We start from the raw sequence: 17,656 nt of genomic DNA on the forward strand, positions 1-17,656 counted from the left end.
CCTGCCCGATTTCCTTGAGGCCCAGTTATACAAAATGCTACTTTATCTGACGATTGAGAAAGAGAACTGGGTTCTGATGTTTGTTCCGGACAGCAGGTAATCTGGCAAGTCGTAGACTGGTGAGTGCAGAATTGAAATTATTCAAGGCCGCACCCCAGCCCTAAGCACACACCCAAACTGTGGAGGGCCCGTAGTGAATGCGTCAAAGTTAACAACGGGTCCTGCCAGGAGGGAGTGCCGGTCAGAGCCCGAAGCCCCGGGGCCAGCTTCTGGGCAGGTGGGCGGTAAATTGTCCATTGTCTGAAGGACGGCTTGGGGGTGGTACCAGGGGCAGAGACCTCGGCACCAGCCCCGCCTCCATGCTCTCCTGCTCCTTTAAGAGTTGTGAGCTGGAGGCTTCAGGAAGCCCTCCCATCGGCCCCCACAGCTCCACCAGGACTCCCCAGACCCCAGCTGTGGTCATGGCCAGGGTTAGGGAAGCCAGCAACATCACCCTGTTTCTGGGGGAGCCCAGGGCGAGTCATGTTCCCCAGTCCATTGTTATCCACCAGGGTTCTTGGCCTCCTTAATCAATAGAAATTGATCAGAAGCCAGACAAGAAATTCCTGCAAGCTTTACTGGGGCCTCTGCAGCAGCAGCGGGGAGAGAGAACAAACAACAGTTTCCCTTGGTTGCTGGCTCCCGATGGTGGGCGGGGGGGGGGCAAGCTTGTTCCTTATATGGGGTGAGGGTAGGGGTGTGTCCAGGGGTCTGGCCGGAGGCGTGGCTTAGGGGGTTTGCCCACCCGTTTAGTGGTGGTGTGTGCAGGGGGCATGCGCAGGAGCCTGCTTTTGCTCCAGGCTCTTCGAAAGTTGCAGTTGGGTTTTTTGGTCTCTTTGTATGTTTTGTCCAGAATTTGCCCCAACTGCGCATGCACACAGTTATTTTTAGTCCCATTCAGTTTCTTTGTATTTTGTTGCTGGAGGAGAGGTGCGTTCAGGTGCAAGCACTGAAGCAAAGGGTTCCAGGTTCCAGCTTGTCTCACCATCAGGGGCTGCTTAGCTGGCAGGGTCGCCAGGACAGCTGGGTGCCTTTGTGGGTCACACCCAACCTTGCCTCCTTCCTGCCAATCCTGCCCCATGTCTGATGCCCAGGGAGGGGGAGTGACAAGACTGGGGCCCTTGGTGGCTGCAGTCACAGAATTCCCAATGCCTCCTGATGCTCTTTGCACCTCCAGGTGACGGGACTTCTTGCCTTGGGGACCTACAGGTCAGCAAACAGCCATCAACAGTGGCCAAGAGAGGGCTGGGGCCCTGGATTTCCGGATGCTCTTGCCACCCAGTGGTTACTAACGGGTGTGCGGTGAGTGACACATCAGGAACCAGGATCCCCCAGGGTGGCTGGGGGGACTCATTTGAAATTTGACTGCTCAGACCCCACTGCAGATCTACTAAATGAAACCCCTGATGCCCTGGCCCTGAATGGGGCTCCTAGGCCCCCTGACAATGCCATGTGGGGCACAGTTCTTAAGGTACAGTCCCAAGAACCAACAGACTCAGGGCAGAGCCCTGATTCAGCCCCTTATGAGCAGTGCAGCCTTGAGCAAATAACTGAACCTCTCTGAGCCTGTGTTCGCATCCCTAAAGTGAGGATGCTACTGGCACCAATCTCACCTGGTCGTGAATAAAACACAAGAGGATTCAAGACAGCACTCAGTGCAGGACTCAGCAGAGTGATGCTCACTGAACGCCACCGTTGTCATTGCTGTTGCTGGGTGACAGGGAGCCCACTGTGAACCACAACCTTGCTCGCTTTCAGGCTGGAATATCTCTGCCCTGCCTTGCTGACCAAACTGCCCCTCCCAGTCAGGGCTGCCACATGTGGTTGCCTAGTCTGTGCACTGCACAAAGTGCTGTCATTGGCATTGGGGTTGAAATCCAATCTGACTCCACTAAGCCAGGTGCACTGGCATGTGAGCTGTGCCCACAAGGGGCACGTTTTCTAATCTGCCCAGAAGTACCACACAGGCAGTGAGGAGTTTTACAGAGCCCTGGCCACTTCCCGTCAACAGACCAGGATCAACGTTTGTCAAGGACTGTCATCCAGCCCCAGCTCACTGGAACCTGGTTTGTAAAAACTATATATATATATATATATATATATATATATATATAGAGAGAGAGAGAGAGAGAGAGAGAGAGAGAGAGAGAGAGAGAGAGGACAACTTGGGAAATTTGAAAATCCATTTATTATCAGATGATATTAGGAAATACGTGTTAATTTTATTAGGTGTTGAGCCTAAGAAATTATTGAATTATTTATGAGGGATATGTCATGAAGTTTACAACTTACTTTGAAATGTTCTAGCCAAAATATAGGGCTAGAGATAGAGAGATAGAGATATCATATAAATGGGTAAAACACATGTGGCCAAGTGTCAACAGCCATTACATCTAATGGTAGGTATATACCTATACGTTGGACTAGTCTTGCATCTTTTCATTGAAATTTTTTATAATAAAAATATTTAATAACAATATTTTTTAAAAGGCAATGGTGAGAAAGGGGCTTCAGGGTCATCTGAGTCCCCATTGTCCTGTCTCCAAGGTGCACTGCTATCTTCACCTCCAGGAGGGAACCTCCTGGGCAGACCCCTGCCTCCTTCGGGGCTATCTAGGGGGTCCTCCCAGGGTGACACGGTAGAGCCACTCAGAACCCTCACCATCTCTGACCCGACCCTCCCAGGGTAGCGACAATACTCCTTGCTGTATTTGCATAATCAAAAAAAATGGAAATAGCCTAACTGTCCCTCACAGGGAGTTGGAGGTATACATTTAACAGTCATATATCTGCACCTTGTGACATGAAAGTATGTCCATGATATTCTGAGTGAAAAAGCAAGTTGCAGAGCAATATGCGAGGTATCATGCTTTTAAAAGAAAACACTCCCTATATATGCTCATCATGTACTTCTAGAGAAAGATCTGGAAGGTGGCCCACTGAACTATTCTCAGTGGTTACTTCTGGAGTGTGAGAATAGGTGACAGAGGAGAAGCTCACTTTTCATGTCAATCACATTTGCATTTTTGGAAACTGCTTACAATTCTACATAGCGCACATCTCAGAGCACTTACTACCTTCTGGACGGTGTAATAATACCACTACCCACATAGCCCTTACCACGTGCCAAGGACGTCATGCAGCTTAACTCAGTTAATCCACATACAATTTAATCCACACATTATCATCTTCATCTTTCCCAGTTTAGAGATGAGTGAGGCACAGAGCTTTAAGGAAGTTGCCCAAGGTCACACAGCCAGTTAGTGGCAGAGCTGGGATTTGAACCCATGCAGTCCCTTTTCGCTGGTGGTGCCATAACAACTCGATTATATCCGCACAGAGGCCTGTACACGTGTTCTTTCATTTCCTCCTCATGAAGCTCTCAGAGGGGCTCCTTGCCCGACTCGAGACTCCCAAGGAGCATGATCTGAGATGGCCCGGGTACTACCACGATCTGAAGCTGTGGGAGGCTCATCCCCTCCTAAGAAGGAGAAGGTGAGGGCACCTGAGAAATAAAGAAGACGTGGGTGTATACAGGCTACACAGACATCTCTGGGGCCTCACAGTGTTAATCCTGCAAATCGAAGCCCAGATGCTCATTTGACAGATGAGGAAACTGAGGTCCAGAGACAGGAAGTGCCCAAGCCTGGATGAGTTTGGTCAGGGCCTTGCAAGGGAAAGGGGAAGAACGAAGACAGTCCTTCCCACTGCAGGGTTCCTGGTCTTGCTCTCCATAGTCAGTGAGGACAAGTCTTGAAATTCTATCTGCTTCCCACGTGCAGCAAAAGGTGCGACCGCCTGGGGACCCCATCATAGCTGGGACCCGATGGCTCCAGCACACACCCTATCCAAGACATCACTGGGGCCTGGACAGAGGTGTCCACTGGCCTGGAACCACACCTTAGAATTCTGAAAATAAAAAGTGGCCCAGATATAGCCTCATCCACCAGAGGGCAGACAGCAGAAGCAAGAATAACTACAATCCTGCAGTCTGTGGAACAAAAACCACATTCACAGAAAGATAGACAACGTGAAAAGGCAGAACGCTATGTACCAGATGAAGGAACAAGATAAAACCCCAGAAAAACAACTAAATGAAGTGGAGATAGGCAACCTTCCAGAAAAAGAATTCAGAATAATGATAGTGAAGATGATCCAGGACCTCGGAAAAAGAATGGAGGCAAAGATCAAGAAGATGCAAGAAATGTTTAACAAAGACCTAGAAGAATTAAAGAACAAACAAACAGAGATGAACAATACAATAACTGAAATGAAAAGTACACTAGAAGGAATAAATAGCAGAAGAACAGATAAGTGACCTGGAAGACAGAATGGTGGAATTCACTGCTATGGAACAGAATAAAGAAAAAAGAATGAAGACAGCCTAAGAGACCTCTGGGACAACATTAAATGCAACAACATTTGCATTATAGGGGTCCCAGAAGGAGAAGAAAAAGAGAAAGGACCTGAGAAAATGTTTGAAGAGATTATAGTCAAAAACTTCCCTAACATGGGAAAGGAAATAGCCGCCCAAGTCCAGGAAATGCAAGGAGTCCCATACAGGATAAACCCAAGGAGAAACACACAGAGACACATAGTAATCAAGCTGGCAAAAATTAAAGACAAAGAGAAATTATTGAAAGCAGCAATGGAAAAATGACAAGTAACATACAAAGGAACTCCCATAAGGTTAACAGCTGCTTTCTCAGCAGAAACTCTACAAGCCAGAAGGGAGTGACATGACATATTTAAAGTGATGAAAGGGAAGAACCTACAACCGAGTTTACTCTACCTGGCAAGGATCTCATTCAGATTCGATGGAGAAATCAAAAGCTTTACAGACAAGCAAAAGCTAAGAGAATTCAGCACCACCAAACCAGCTCTACAACAAATGCTAAAGGAACTTCTCTAAGTGGGAAACACAAGAGAAGAAAAGGACCTACAAAAACAAACCCATAACAATTAAGAAAATGGTAATAGGAGCATACATATCAATAGTTACCTTAAACGTGAATGGATTAAATGCTCCAACCAAAAGACACAGGCTTGCTGAATGGATACAAAAATAAGACCCATATATATGCTGTCTACCAGAGACCCATTTCAGACCTAGGGACACATACAGACTGAAAGTGAGGGGATGGAAAAAGATATTCCATGCAAATGGAAATCAAAAAAAAGCTGGAGTAGCAATACTCATATCAGATAAAATAGACTTTAAAATAAAGAATGTTACAAGAGACAAGGAAGGACACTACATAATTATTAAAGGATCAATCCAAGAAGAAGATATAACAATTATAAATATATATGCACCCAACATAGGAGCACCTCAATACATAAGGCAACTGCTAACAGCTATAAAAGAGGAAATTGACAGTAACACAATAATAGTGGGGGACTTTAACACCTCATTTACACCAATGGACAGATCATCCAAACAGAAAATTAATAAGGAAACACGAGCTTTAAATGACACAATAGACCAGATAGATTTAATTGATATTGTGAAAATTGTGAAATAACATTGTGAAAATAACTCTACTACCCAAAGCAATCTACATATTCAATGCAATCCCTATCAAATTACCAATGGCATTTTTTACAGAACAAGAACAAAAAATCTTAAAATTTGTATGGAGACACAAAAGACCCCAAATAGCCAAAGCAGTCTTGAGGGAAAAGAAACAGAGCTGGAGGAATCAGGTTCCCTGACTTCAGACTATACTACAAAACTACAGTAATCAAGACAATATGGTACTGGCACAAAAACAGAAGTATAGATCAGTGGAACAGGATAGAAAGTCCAGAGATAAACCCACGCACCTATGGTCAACTAATCTATGACAAAGGAGGCAAGGATATACAATGGAGAAAAGAGAGTCTCTTCAATAAGTGGCGCTGGGAAAACTGGACAGCTACATGTAAAAGAATGAAATTAGAACACTCCCTAACACCATACACAAAAATAAACTCAAAATGGATTAGAGACCTAAATGTAAAACCGGACACCATAAAACTCTTAGAGGAAAACATAGGAAGAACACTCCTTGACATAAATCACAGCAAGATCTTTTTTGATCCACCTCCTAGAGTAATGGAAATAAAACCAAAAATAAACAAATGGGACCTAATGAAACTTAAAAGCTTTTGCAAAGCAAAGGAAACTACAAACAAGACGAAAAGACAACCCTCAGAATGGGAGAAAATATTTGCAAACAAATTAACGGACAAAGGATTAATCTCCAAAATATATAAACAGCTCATGGAACTCAATATTAAAGAAACAAGCAACCCAATCAAAAAGTGGGCAGAAGACCTAAAGAGACATTTCTCCAAAGAAGACATACAGATGGCCAAGAAGCACATGAAAACCTGCTAAACATCACTAATTGTTAGAGAAATGAAAATCAAAACTACAATGAGGTATCACCTCACACCAGTTAGAATGGGCATCATCAGAAAACCTACAAACAACAAATGCTGGAGAGGGTGTGGAGAAAAGGGAACGCTCTTGCACTGTTGGTGGGAATGTAAATTGATACAGCCACTATGGAGAACAGTATGGAGGTTCCTTAAAAAACTAAAAATAGGATTACCATATGATCCAGCAATCCTACTACTGGGCACATACCCAGAGAAAACCATAATTCAAAAAGACACATGCACCCCAATGTTCATTGCAGCACTATTTACAACAGCCAGGTCATGGAAGCAACCTAAATGCCCATCAGCAGACGAATGGATACAGAAGATGTGGTACATATATACAATGGAATGTTACTCAGCCATAAAAAGGAACGAAATTGGCTCATTTGTAGAGACATGGATGAATCTAGAGACTGTCGTACAGAGTGAAGTAAGTCAGAAAGAGAAAAACAAATATCATATATTAACACATATATGTGGAACCTAGAAAAATGGTACAGATGAACTGGTTTGCAGGGCAGAAATTGAGACACAGATGTAGAGAACGAACTTATGGACACCAAGGGGGGAAAGCGGTGAGGTGGTGGTGGTGGTGGTGTGATGAATTGGGAGATTGGGATTGACATATATACATGAATATGTATAAAATGGATAACTAATAAGAACCTGCTGTTTAAAAAAATAAATAAAATAATTGGCATTGGAAAAAATGTTATAATAAAAATGCATAATAAATTAATGCCAAAATTAACTTACTCCACCTGTAATACAGGCTAATTTAGTACTATGTATTTCCATGTTGGCACTTTCATCTTTATATATTAATTTCAAAAAGTGGCTTTATATACTTGAAATAGTCACTTTCTAGTATTATTACTATTATTTAGACAAGAATGAAGATTCTTGCCTTCCTAAAATAAGGCCGGTAGAAAAGATTTTGTGAAAATAAATAAATAAAATTAAATAATAAAAAAAAAAGTGGCCCAACACCCCTGAGGACACACCCAGATGTTAGCAGTGGCAGATATGGGGCGTGAAATTGCAGGTAATTTTTATTTCCTTCTTTGTACTTTCCCACAGTTTCCAAATTTTTATTCGATGAACACACATCACTGTTATAATTAGAAAAGAATTACCATGTTTCTTTTTTTCCCTCCAGGAGAAACCAAGGACATATCACACGAAGTATTTCAGCCAGTGAGGGTAACACATCCTTGTTAAACCAAGAAGAGGAAACAGGAGCAGGAGAGAGGGGGCGACCAATGTCTGTTGGGTGCCTAGCATGTTGCAAGCATGGTGCTAGGAACATCTCCTCCATTATCTCTTCAATCCTCACACCGACCCTGGGAGTTTGGTGCCATGATCCCCATTTTACAGATGGGGACGCTGAGAGTGAAAGCAACTGCTCTTTCCACTCACCATGCTGCCTCTCCACGAGGTGGCAGAAAATGCAATTTCAAAACCAGTTTGATTTACAGACATTCAGAGTACCTATTATCTGGGGCTTCTTAGAAAAGAGTCACCAGTTCTTCATGATGCAGCTGCCCCTCCAGGCATCACAGTATTGTATCCCAGAACAGTGACTGGTGTCTATTGTTTGCCATTTTCTTGATGACAGAGTGTCTTTTTATGTTCCATGTACAATGTTTTGTCTGGTGGTGTTAATGCCTAATGTAGATAAAGCTGCAGTGGACTCCGTCTACCATTTGGTTGCCGGTAGCACTGAAAATCCGAACAATCCTTTTGGAAGCTATAAGTGACAGTAGAGCAAGAGTCATAAACAGGTTGAGATCTTTTGACTCAGGAATTCCATTCCCAGGGATGTATTTCTAAGAACTACTTCAGCAGAAAAAATAGAAAGCGAGTGACATGCATAAATATGTTCGTGTCAATATTAACTACAACAGCAAATAACTTATAATACAACAATGTGATGGGAGATGCTATAAAAAGTGACCTTTTACAATGGATAGTTTATCCGTGTGTAGTAGCCAGCTTCCAAGGAGCCCTTCATGATCCTCACTTCCTGGTAGTCATGCCTTGGTGAAATTTCCCTCTCAATGCTAAATAGAGCTGACTTGGTAACCTGTAGGGTCGGGTGGAAGTGATCATGTATGACTTCCAAGGAGACGGTCTAGAAGATGTTGCAGCTTCTGCCTTGGTCTCTTGATCATTCACTCTGGGGGAAGGCAGCCACCACGTCATAAAGAAACCCAAGCCCCAGAGAGGCACTGAGGCCTCTGGCTAACAGCCATGCAAGTGCACAATCTTGGGAACAGATGTCCAGCCCTGGTCAAGGGTTCAGATGACTGCAGCCCTACCCAATGTCTCAAGGGCAACCCCATGCCATTGCACCATCTTGGGAACGGATGTCCAGCCCTGGTCAAGTGTTCAGATGACTGCAGCCCTACCCAATGTCTCAAGGACAATTCCATGCAATTGCATCATCTTGGGAACGGATGTCCAGCCCTGGTCAAGGGTTCAGATGACTGCAGCCCTACCCAATGTCTCAAGGGCAACCTCATGACAGATCCTGAGCCTGTACTGCCCAGCTAAGCTGCCCCTGATATTCTTAACCCATAGAAACTATGAGAGATAATAAATGTCATTGTTTTAAGTCACTAGGTTTTGGAGTAGTTTGTTCCAAAGCAATAGACAACCAACGCCGCCCACGATGGAATACCATGCAGCAGTGGAAGTGAAAAGTGAATGAACTACTGCTACACACACAGTATGGGTGAATTTCACAAACATGATGTTAAGCAAAAGAAGCCAGATACCAAAGAGGATATTCTCTGATTTTATTGGCACAGAGATCCAAAACACTCAAGGTTAATCTGTGCTATCCGAATAGAGTTCTCTTTGGGAGGCGGTTGGCGACGGTGACCAGGCAGGAGGGGGCCTCCGGGTGCTGGTAATGTTCTACTCCTCGATCTGGGAGCTGTAGAGTTTAGATCATGGGTGTGTTTTGTTTGCAAAACTTCATCAAGCTGTACATTTATGATTTGTGCTCGAGTCTGTATGCACACTATAATTCAATATGAAATGTCTCAAATGATCATTTTATGGGCACTGTTTGAAATCTAGACACCTATGATCAGGCCCTGGTCCACAAAAAGGGCAGAACCTCAGGAGAGCCTGTACAATGATTTGCAGCCCTGTAAAATGCACACACGCGGAAGACAGGATGGGAAAAAAACTGAAATGTTTGTGTTGGGAGGCAGGGATTCTGGGTAACTTAAACATCTTCTAAGTATTTCATTTAGGAATGGGTTATACTGTCTTGTTGAAGAGAATGAATAAAGGGCCGAGAGGTATAATACATTTTCACAGGGTGTCTAACCAGAAACTAAAACATGGTCTTCTAAGGAGTAAGCTTTTTATTCACCAAAAATTTGGCCACCCAGAATAACTCCTTCCCAGAAATTTTACAAATTGTTCAAGTGCGGTTTCTCTAGCAGAATCGGGTTATTGAAACTGCCGTTTTCATTAAGCAGAAGAGTGGAGGCCTGCTCTCGAGGTTCGTGGTCCAGCCGGGCTGGGAGGGAAGCCACGTCAAGCAGAGAGGGCATGTCAGCGACGTGCAAACAGAGCGGTAAGTATTAACTTGCTGGGAAGTAAGGAAATGTGCGGGCCTGGAAGGGCCCTCTCAATGCTGATAGTAACAGTATCAGAGCAGAAACATCACCCTCAAATCCCCAAACAGCTGCAGATTCAGAAGACAGTGCAGAAAATTCTCAAGTTTCACTGAGCTATAAACTTTGGATTTCCCATAACAGCTTTCCAGAATAGGTTCCACATTGTTCTCGGTAGAAATCACACATTCCAATATTCAGGTAGCATCTTGAAGACACAGACTCTGTTTGGCAAACTACTCCCATATGCCATCTCCCAGCTCAAAAACGGTCAGTGGATCGATCCCCCACCTGTAACCACAAGCCCAGCCTTAAAAGGTGTCCCTGATCTGGCCTCAAGTGACAAAGACAACCCATGCACCCCAGACTGTGTCACCTCTTGCCACCCGGCCAAGGGCCCACTGTATCCATCACCTGGGAACTCCCTTCACCAACTGATCTTTACATGGGGAAGGGCTTTCTAAGCTTCAAAGCTGTGGAAGAAACCACAAAGGAAATGCTTGACAGTCCCGCACTACATTAAAACAAAAAATTCTGGTGTGATTAAAAAATTCAAGCAAAATTAAAAGACAAACAATTGGGGGAAAATGTTTGCAGCAAATACCACAGACAGATGGTTAGAACCCTTACTTTATAAAGAACCAACATAAATCAATATAAAAAAATACGAAGATGCTCACAGATAAAAGGGCAAAGGACGTAATGAAAAGCAAATATAAGTGGCCAATAAACATTTTGGGGGAAAAAAGAACGCTCAATCTCTCTAAAGGTCAAAGAAATGAAAATAGAAATAAGATAGATTAAGTTATCAAAGACACTGCTCCCTGCTAGCTGAAGCACAGAGAGATGGCATTCGTGCACAGGCGCTGGCGGCGTGTAAATTCATGAGATATTTCTGGCAAGCCACTTGGTGATTATCGAAAGCCTGGAAAATGTTCCTACTTTTGGTTCACTTTTTTTTTTTTACCATTTCTTTAGAAACTTTTCAGCAAATAATTTGGTGATATTTATCAATCTTCTTAAGATGTTTGTACTTTTGACTCACATTTCTGATTATTTTCTCCAAAACCTAAAAGTTGAAATTCAGCCGAAGATGTATGTACGTAAAGAGATGTTTTCTGCAATGCGAACGTGTAATAATGAAAAGCTGGAAAGAACCTAAATGCCCTACAGTCCAGGAGCTGTTGAGTCAATTACCGTGTGTCCATATGACTGAAAGCATTGGGTAAAGAGCCATGTAATAGTCAAGGGTTCCAGATGACGTGGGGAAATGCTTATGATGTAATCGGTTTGCAATGGGAAGCAAGCTCTAAACTTCCTAAAGAAAAAAATTTTAGCCAATAGACTGGAAAACACGCCGCCTCTGGGTGGTGAATTTGGGGGAAATTTGTGTACGTGCTTCTTTACCCTTTTCTGTACTTTCCAAAATTTCTACAATGTGCAGAATTACTTTGACAATCACTTAAGCAGTTAAAAACCTGTAAAAAAAATTATTCTTGATACACTCTCGATTTTCCTAGTGAAAAGCAATTGTTCCCTTTATGAATTGGCATGAGGTAGGCTCAATAAAATGAATGAATGAATAGTGCTTTTAAGTCTCTTGTGAATTGTTTCTCACCTTCTGCTTTTATTGCCTGGTTATTTGTGTTTATGTCTTTCTCCCTTGTGATCCTGGAAGTTCCCAGAAGGTAGAAGTCACGTGTCTCCATTCATTCACATCCAGCCAGTGCCTTGCATCCAGGAGGAGCTCAAAGTGTTATTTTTTAATGAATGGAGCATCTCATAAGTTAAGTGTGTTTTAACATGAGATAAAGATTCTGGATGCCAAGGACTATGTTAAACCCATGTCTTATGAAGTAAGGGGACTCCCTGAAAGCCATGGACAAGGGGATCAAGAAGGGGTTCTAGTGGCAACTCTGCCCCTACCTGGTAGCCATCATGTGTTTATGCCAAATCTGCTGTCTAGTCCTGAGAGCACTGTCCTAGGAGTCCCCATGCCGCAATTAACTACCTATGGGGTCTTGGGCAAGTCACTCATCCTTAGTTCATTCAGTGATGAACCAAAGGTGCTGGAGTATTTCTAGCACTGCTGTCACTATGATTTCTAAAATGCATCTGATAATGAAAGTTGGTTTGGAATAGCAAGGTGAAAGGTATCTTTAGAACATGGCAGAATTCTTCTTAAAAAGAAACCAATAACCCTCTGTTGATAATCAAGGCAGTGATGTGCATCCATGAGCTGGGCTCCGCTTCATGTACATTTTGTCTTTATCTTCAATTTTTAAAATAATTAAATTAGGAACCTTAAGGTTCTGGTAAGGTCCATGGGATTCCTGGAGCATCTGTAGAGATGCGGAACAATTCCTCTACAGTAAACGATTTCAGAGAATGAGATCACATCGCTGAAGTGCCGGTGAAGGCAGGGAGTGGAGAGGGTCCTGGGCTTTTCTTCTCCAGCCCCTTCCTTGGTGGGGAAACCTCCCGTTCATCCACAGCAGGGTGACCTCTGTAAGGGTGACCTTACAGTGACCTCTACAGACAGCAGGGAGTTGCTGCACATCTGTCTCTGAGCCAAGGAGGTGGAGAGCCCCTTCTGCTCTCCCTGGCTTCCCAGAGTCCCCCTCTCACCAAGCAGGACCCTCCTTATTACACAGAAATGGAGCGCTGGTCCCTGCACTTGGTACGTGGTATTAGAGCCCTTAGCTCTGCTTGCCTCGTCCCGACTTCCCTGTGCGCTTGGGAGGCTGGAGTGGGCATGGTGCAGCCTTCCTACTGGAAAAGTCTGCTTGGGGAGCTCCGGGCTGCTTCCACCGCTGGACCAAGAAACCAGCCTTCCTGAGTCCCCAACTTGAGCCCCTCCCAGCACAGGAGAGGTGACAGCACGGAATCCAGCGCCCTGATGGTTAAGCTCTGGAGCCAGACGGCCTCCATGCATTCCTGGCTGCGTGAGCTTGAGCAAATTACTGAACCTCTGGACGCTTAAAGTTTCTTATTTTTAAAATGGGGGTAATAATCATCCCTACCCCAAGATACTATTGACAAGATTAAAAGACTTGAAACAGTTATATATTTTTAAAACATATTTATACCTATATGTATATAAACTCAGTACGATAACTGGCGCATAGTGTTTAAGGAAAATCATTTATTTTTACTTGATTGAGGAAATCAGAGAACGAGGGAAAAACGGAAGCATGTTCATTTCTTATAAGAAATGGGATCAGAAGCGAGTCACTGGCTTTCCCTTTTTTGTCCCCCAACGACAGCTCGCCTCCCGTGAGGCCACTCCTCCCTCCAGGGCCGTCTGCAGAGGGGAACCCCCTCCTAGCTGTCACGTTCAGCTCACTGCGCAGGGCCCCTCTCGGGGAGGCGTGCGGGCGGTTCTCTTCCACGCCGGTGGCGGTCAGCTGGGCGCCGCACGGGGCGCCTTCGGGAGCTCGGCCCCGCGGCCCCGCACCTGGCGCGGTGGCGGCACGCGGCCGGCTGTGGCGCGGGCGAGGCGGGGAGGAGCCCCGGGACTAACCGCGGCAGCACCTCTTCCCCCCTCGTGCCAACTGCCATCAGACCTGTTAGTTTTGCTTCGGAGGCGCTTTCTCCAGCCGCCTCGCGGGCCAGCGAGAGCCGAGCGCGTGCACAAGTGCGAAAGGGCTGCGGAAAACGGGCACGCGCGGCCCTGGCCAGTTAGGGGGGAAGCCGGAGCCCCCGGCGATCTGACCTCAAAGCAGGGTCCCGCCCCCGAAAAAGGTGCGAGGGGGGCCGGCCCGGCCTCCGGCGGGCTGCAGGCGCCGGGGTGTAGATTAGCGGCTTCGGGGGGAGCGTCCGTTCGCCACAGGAAGGAGGGAAGAGGCCGGAGGTGCCTTCACAGCGCAGCAGCCCTGACAGATCTGATAAAGAGGAAGGAAGCCCTCGAAGTGGCTGAACCGAGCTGCCGGCTCCCCAAACGGACGAGGTCCTGCAGCTGTCACAGCCCTGCTTGCAGCCGCGGGGCAGAAAGGAGGGGAGCCTGCGCCCCCTGCCGGTCGTTTTAGAACGACCATCCCGGGCAAGGAAAGCTGGCAGGGCTTGGGGACGCGGCGCGGCCACTGCCTCCTGGGCAGGAGGTGGTAACGCCCTTGGGATGGTAAGTCCCCAGGGGAAGGCGGGGCTTGTCTGGGCCTGGATCCTTTACCTTCGCAAGAAACCTGCCCCACAGAAGAAACACAAGAATAGGTTTGCTCCAGATGGGCTCCGCTTACCTGGCAACCCAAGTCCACCCTAATGAGAAAAGTATCAATAAAAGCACGTCTCAAGATTGCAGAGCACGATCTGCACAGTGCTATATTTCTTGGCCTCTAATTTTGCTGTCATTCACTAGCTGTGTGACCTTGAGCAAGTTTCTTAACCACCCTATGCCTCAGTTTCCTCATTCATAACGTGGGAATCATAGTCTAGATCTCACAGGATTGTTAGGAAGACTGAGTTAATATATGTAAAGTGCTTAGAATCGTTCCAGGCTTACCGAACATACGTCTGTTAAATTAAAATGTTTAAATTTCACTGTAGGGTGTAGGCTTGTTGCACATGCTGTAAGTGATTCCTTATTCTGGGGATTTTCTTGCTGTCTTTCAATCATACTGATTTCTAGTTCAATTCCACTGCAGTCAGAGAACATACTTTGTATGATGTCACTCCTTTGAAATTTGTCGAGGCTTGCTTTATGGGCCAGCGAATGGACTACTTTGCTAAAAGCTCCATGTGCACTTGAAAAGAATGTGCATTCTACAGTTATTGGATGTAGTGTTGCAATGTCAATTAAGTCAAATTACTTAATTGAGTTATTCCTTACTGTGTTGGGGGGTGGGGGTGGGTCTGGTTTATTTCCTGCTCATTCTGTCAGTAAGAGAGCTATGTTAAAAATCTCCAGCTATGGGCTTCCCTGGTGGCGCAGTGGTTGAGAGTCCGCCTGCCGATGCAGGGGACACGGGTTCGTGCCCCAGTCCGGGAGGATTCCACATTCCACATGCCGCAGAGCGGCTGGGCCCGTGAGCCATGGCCGCTGAGCCTGCGCCTCCGGAGCCTGTGTTCCGCAACTGGAGAGGCCACAACAGTGAGAGGCCCGCGTACAGCAAAAAAAAGAAAAAGAAAAAAAAAACTCCAGTTATGATGGTGTATTTGTCTAGTCCTCCTTTCAGCGTCATTAACTTTTGCTGTATGTATCCAAGGCTGTGTTATCAGGTGCATATAAATTTAGGACTGTTATATCTTCCTAATGAATAAAACTTTCATCATTATAAAAGTACATTATACATGGCTGTATTATAAAATGTCCTTTGTCTCTAGTAATACTTCTTGCCTCAAAGCCTGCATTTTATGATAAATAGTTACATCTGCTCTCTTGTGTTTGCTGTGTCAATGAATTAAACCCTTTAATTTCAACCTTTCTATGTCCTTATAAAGTTTGTTTCTTGTGAATGTCATATATTAGGCTTTGATTGTTTTAAATAGTTTCATACTCCCTTTTAACTGGATTGTTTTGCACACTTATATTGAATATAATTAATGGTGTAGGGTTTATAGCTAAACTTTTGCTGTTTTTCCAAGTTGTCCTGTCCTTTGTTCCTTTAGTCCTTTCTTTCGTTTTTTAAAATTTATTTATTTATTTTTGGCTGCATTGGGTCTTCGTTGCTGCGCGCGGGCTTTCTCTAGTTGCATCAAGCGGAGGCTACTCTTCGTTTCTGTGCATGGGCTTCTCATTGCGGTGGCTTCTCTTGTTGCGGAGCATGCGCTCTAGGCACGTGGGCTTCAGTAGTTGTGGCTCGCAGGCTCTAGAGCGCAGGCTCAGTAGTTGTGGCGCACGGGCTTAGTTGCTCCGCAGCATGTGGGATCTTCCCAGACCAGGGCTCGAACCCATACCCCCTGCATTGGCAGGTGGATTCTTAACCACTGCGCCAGTAGGGAAGTCCCTGTCCTTTCTTCTGGATTCATTGTTGGTTTTGTTTTAATTCCATTTTCCCCTTGAATCTTAGATTTTTAAGTTATTCTCATAATTATCTTAATATTACCTGTTTCCCTAGAGATTACAGTATTTATCTACAATTTATTCGTTTTCTTGAATTAGTACTTTTACCGCTTGCCAAATAATGAAAGGATCATACAAGTACATACACTTAAACCTTTCTTCCACCCTTCCATGGTGTTATATATGTATAATATATAGCCACAGTTATGTATTCCACATTATATATTTTTTAACAGTATATATCTTCAAGACATTACTGCTGCTTAAGTAGTCAATACTCTTTCATATTTGCCCATATATTTACCCTTTCCATTGCTCTTCATCTTCCTTCTGGTTCTGTACTACCATCTGGGGTCATTTTCCTTTGGGCTGAAGTACTTCCTTAAGTATTTTTGTAGCACAGGTCTGCTGGTGCTTAATTCTTTCAGCTTTTGTCCGTCTGAAAATGGCTTTATTTTTCCTTCCCTTTTGAGAATATTTTCACTAAGTTGGCAGATCTTTTTCAGTGCTTTAAAGATTCTGGCTTCCAAAGTTTCTGCTGAAAAGTCAGCCATCGCTCCTTCAAAGGTTACATGATATTTCTCTCTGGCCGTCTTTAGAATTTTCTGTCTTTGGTTTCCAGCCGTTTGACTATGATATTCTTAGGTGTGTTCTGTTTTGTTTTGTTTTGTTATTCCATAATGAGTTTGCTGAGTTTTATGAATCTGTGGGTTGATGTTTGTCAACGGTTTTGGAAAATTCTCAGCCATTATTTCATCAAATATTGCTTCTGCCCCATTCCCTTTTATGTCTGGGACCTCAATTACATGTTTCTTATGCTCTTTTGTTTGTTTTGTTTGTGCATTCTTTTTACTCTCTGCTTGGATTTTTTCTATTGGCCTATCTTCAAACACTAATCCTGTCTTCTGCTGTGTGCACTCTGCTGTTAGACCCACATGATGAATTCTTAATTTCAGATTTGAGCTTTTATTTCTTTTTTTTTCCAAACAGCTTTACTGAGGTATAATTTACGAACTGTAGAATTCACCCATTTTAGATGAACAAAATTAAATGATTTTTAGTAAATTTATAAAGTTGAGCAGCCATTAGCACAATTTTTTTTTCCTCTTTCCTCTTTAAGAAACTATTTTGGAAAACATTTAAATTGAACTTTAATTCAAATACAAGGGAAATCGACATCACTAACTTTGCTAATCAACCTGTGTATACACTGATTATCCAAAAGTTTTAAGCAGGCAGAATTGCCCCCGTTGTAATTTTTTTTTAATTGAGATATAATTTATATATCATAAAGTTTACCCTTTTAAAGTATACAATTCAGTGGGTTTTAGTATATTCACTAAGTTGTGCAATCATCACTATTGGCTAATTCCAGAACATTTTCATCACTCCAGAAAGAAACCTGTACTCACTAGCAGTCACTCCCCATTCTCTCCTCCTCCAGCTCTTGGCAACCACTAATCTACTGTCTGTCGCTATAGATTTGTCTATGCTGGGCATTTCATATAAGTGGAACCATAAAATATGTAGCCTTTTGTGTCTGGCTTCACTAAGC

Source organism: Aethalodelphis obliquidens, unplaced genomic scaffold (assembly GCF_003676395.1).
Source record: "Aethalodelphis obliquidens isolate GAN/ISIS:26980383/991018 unplaced genomic scaffold, ASM367639v1 scaffold9, whole genome shotgun sequence".
Classification (NCBI taxonomy): Eukaryota; Metazoa; Chordata; class Mammalia; order Artiodactyla; family Delphinidae; genus Aethalodelphis; species Aethalodelphis obliquidens.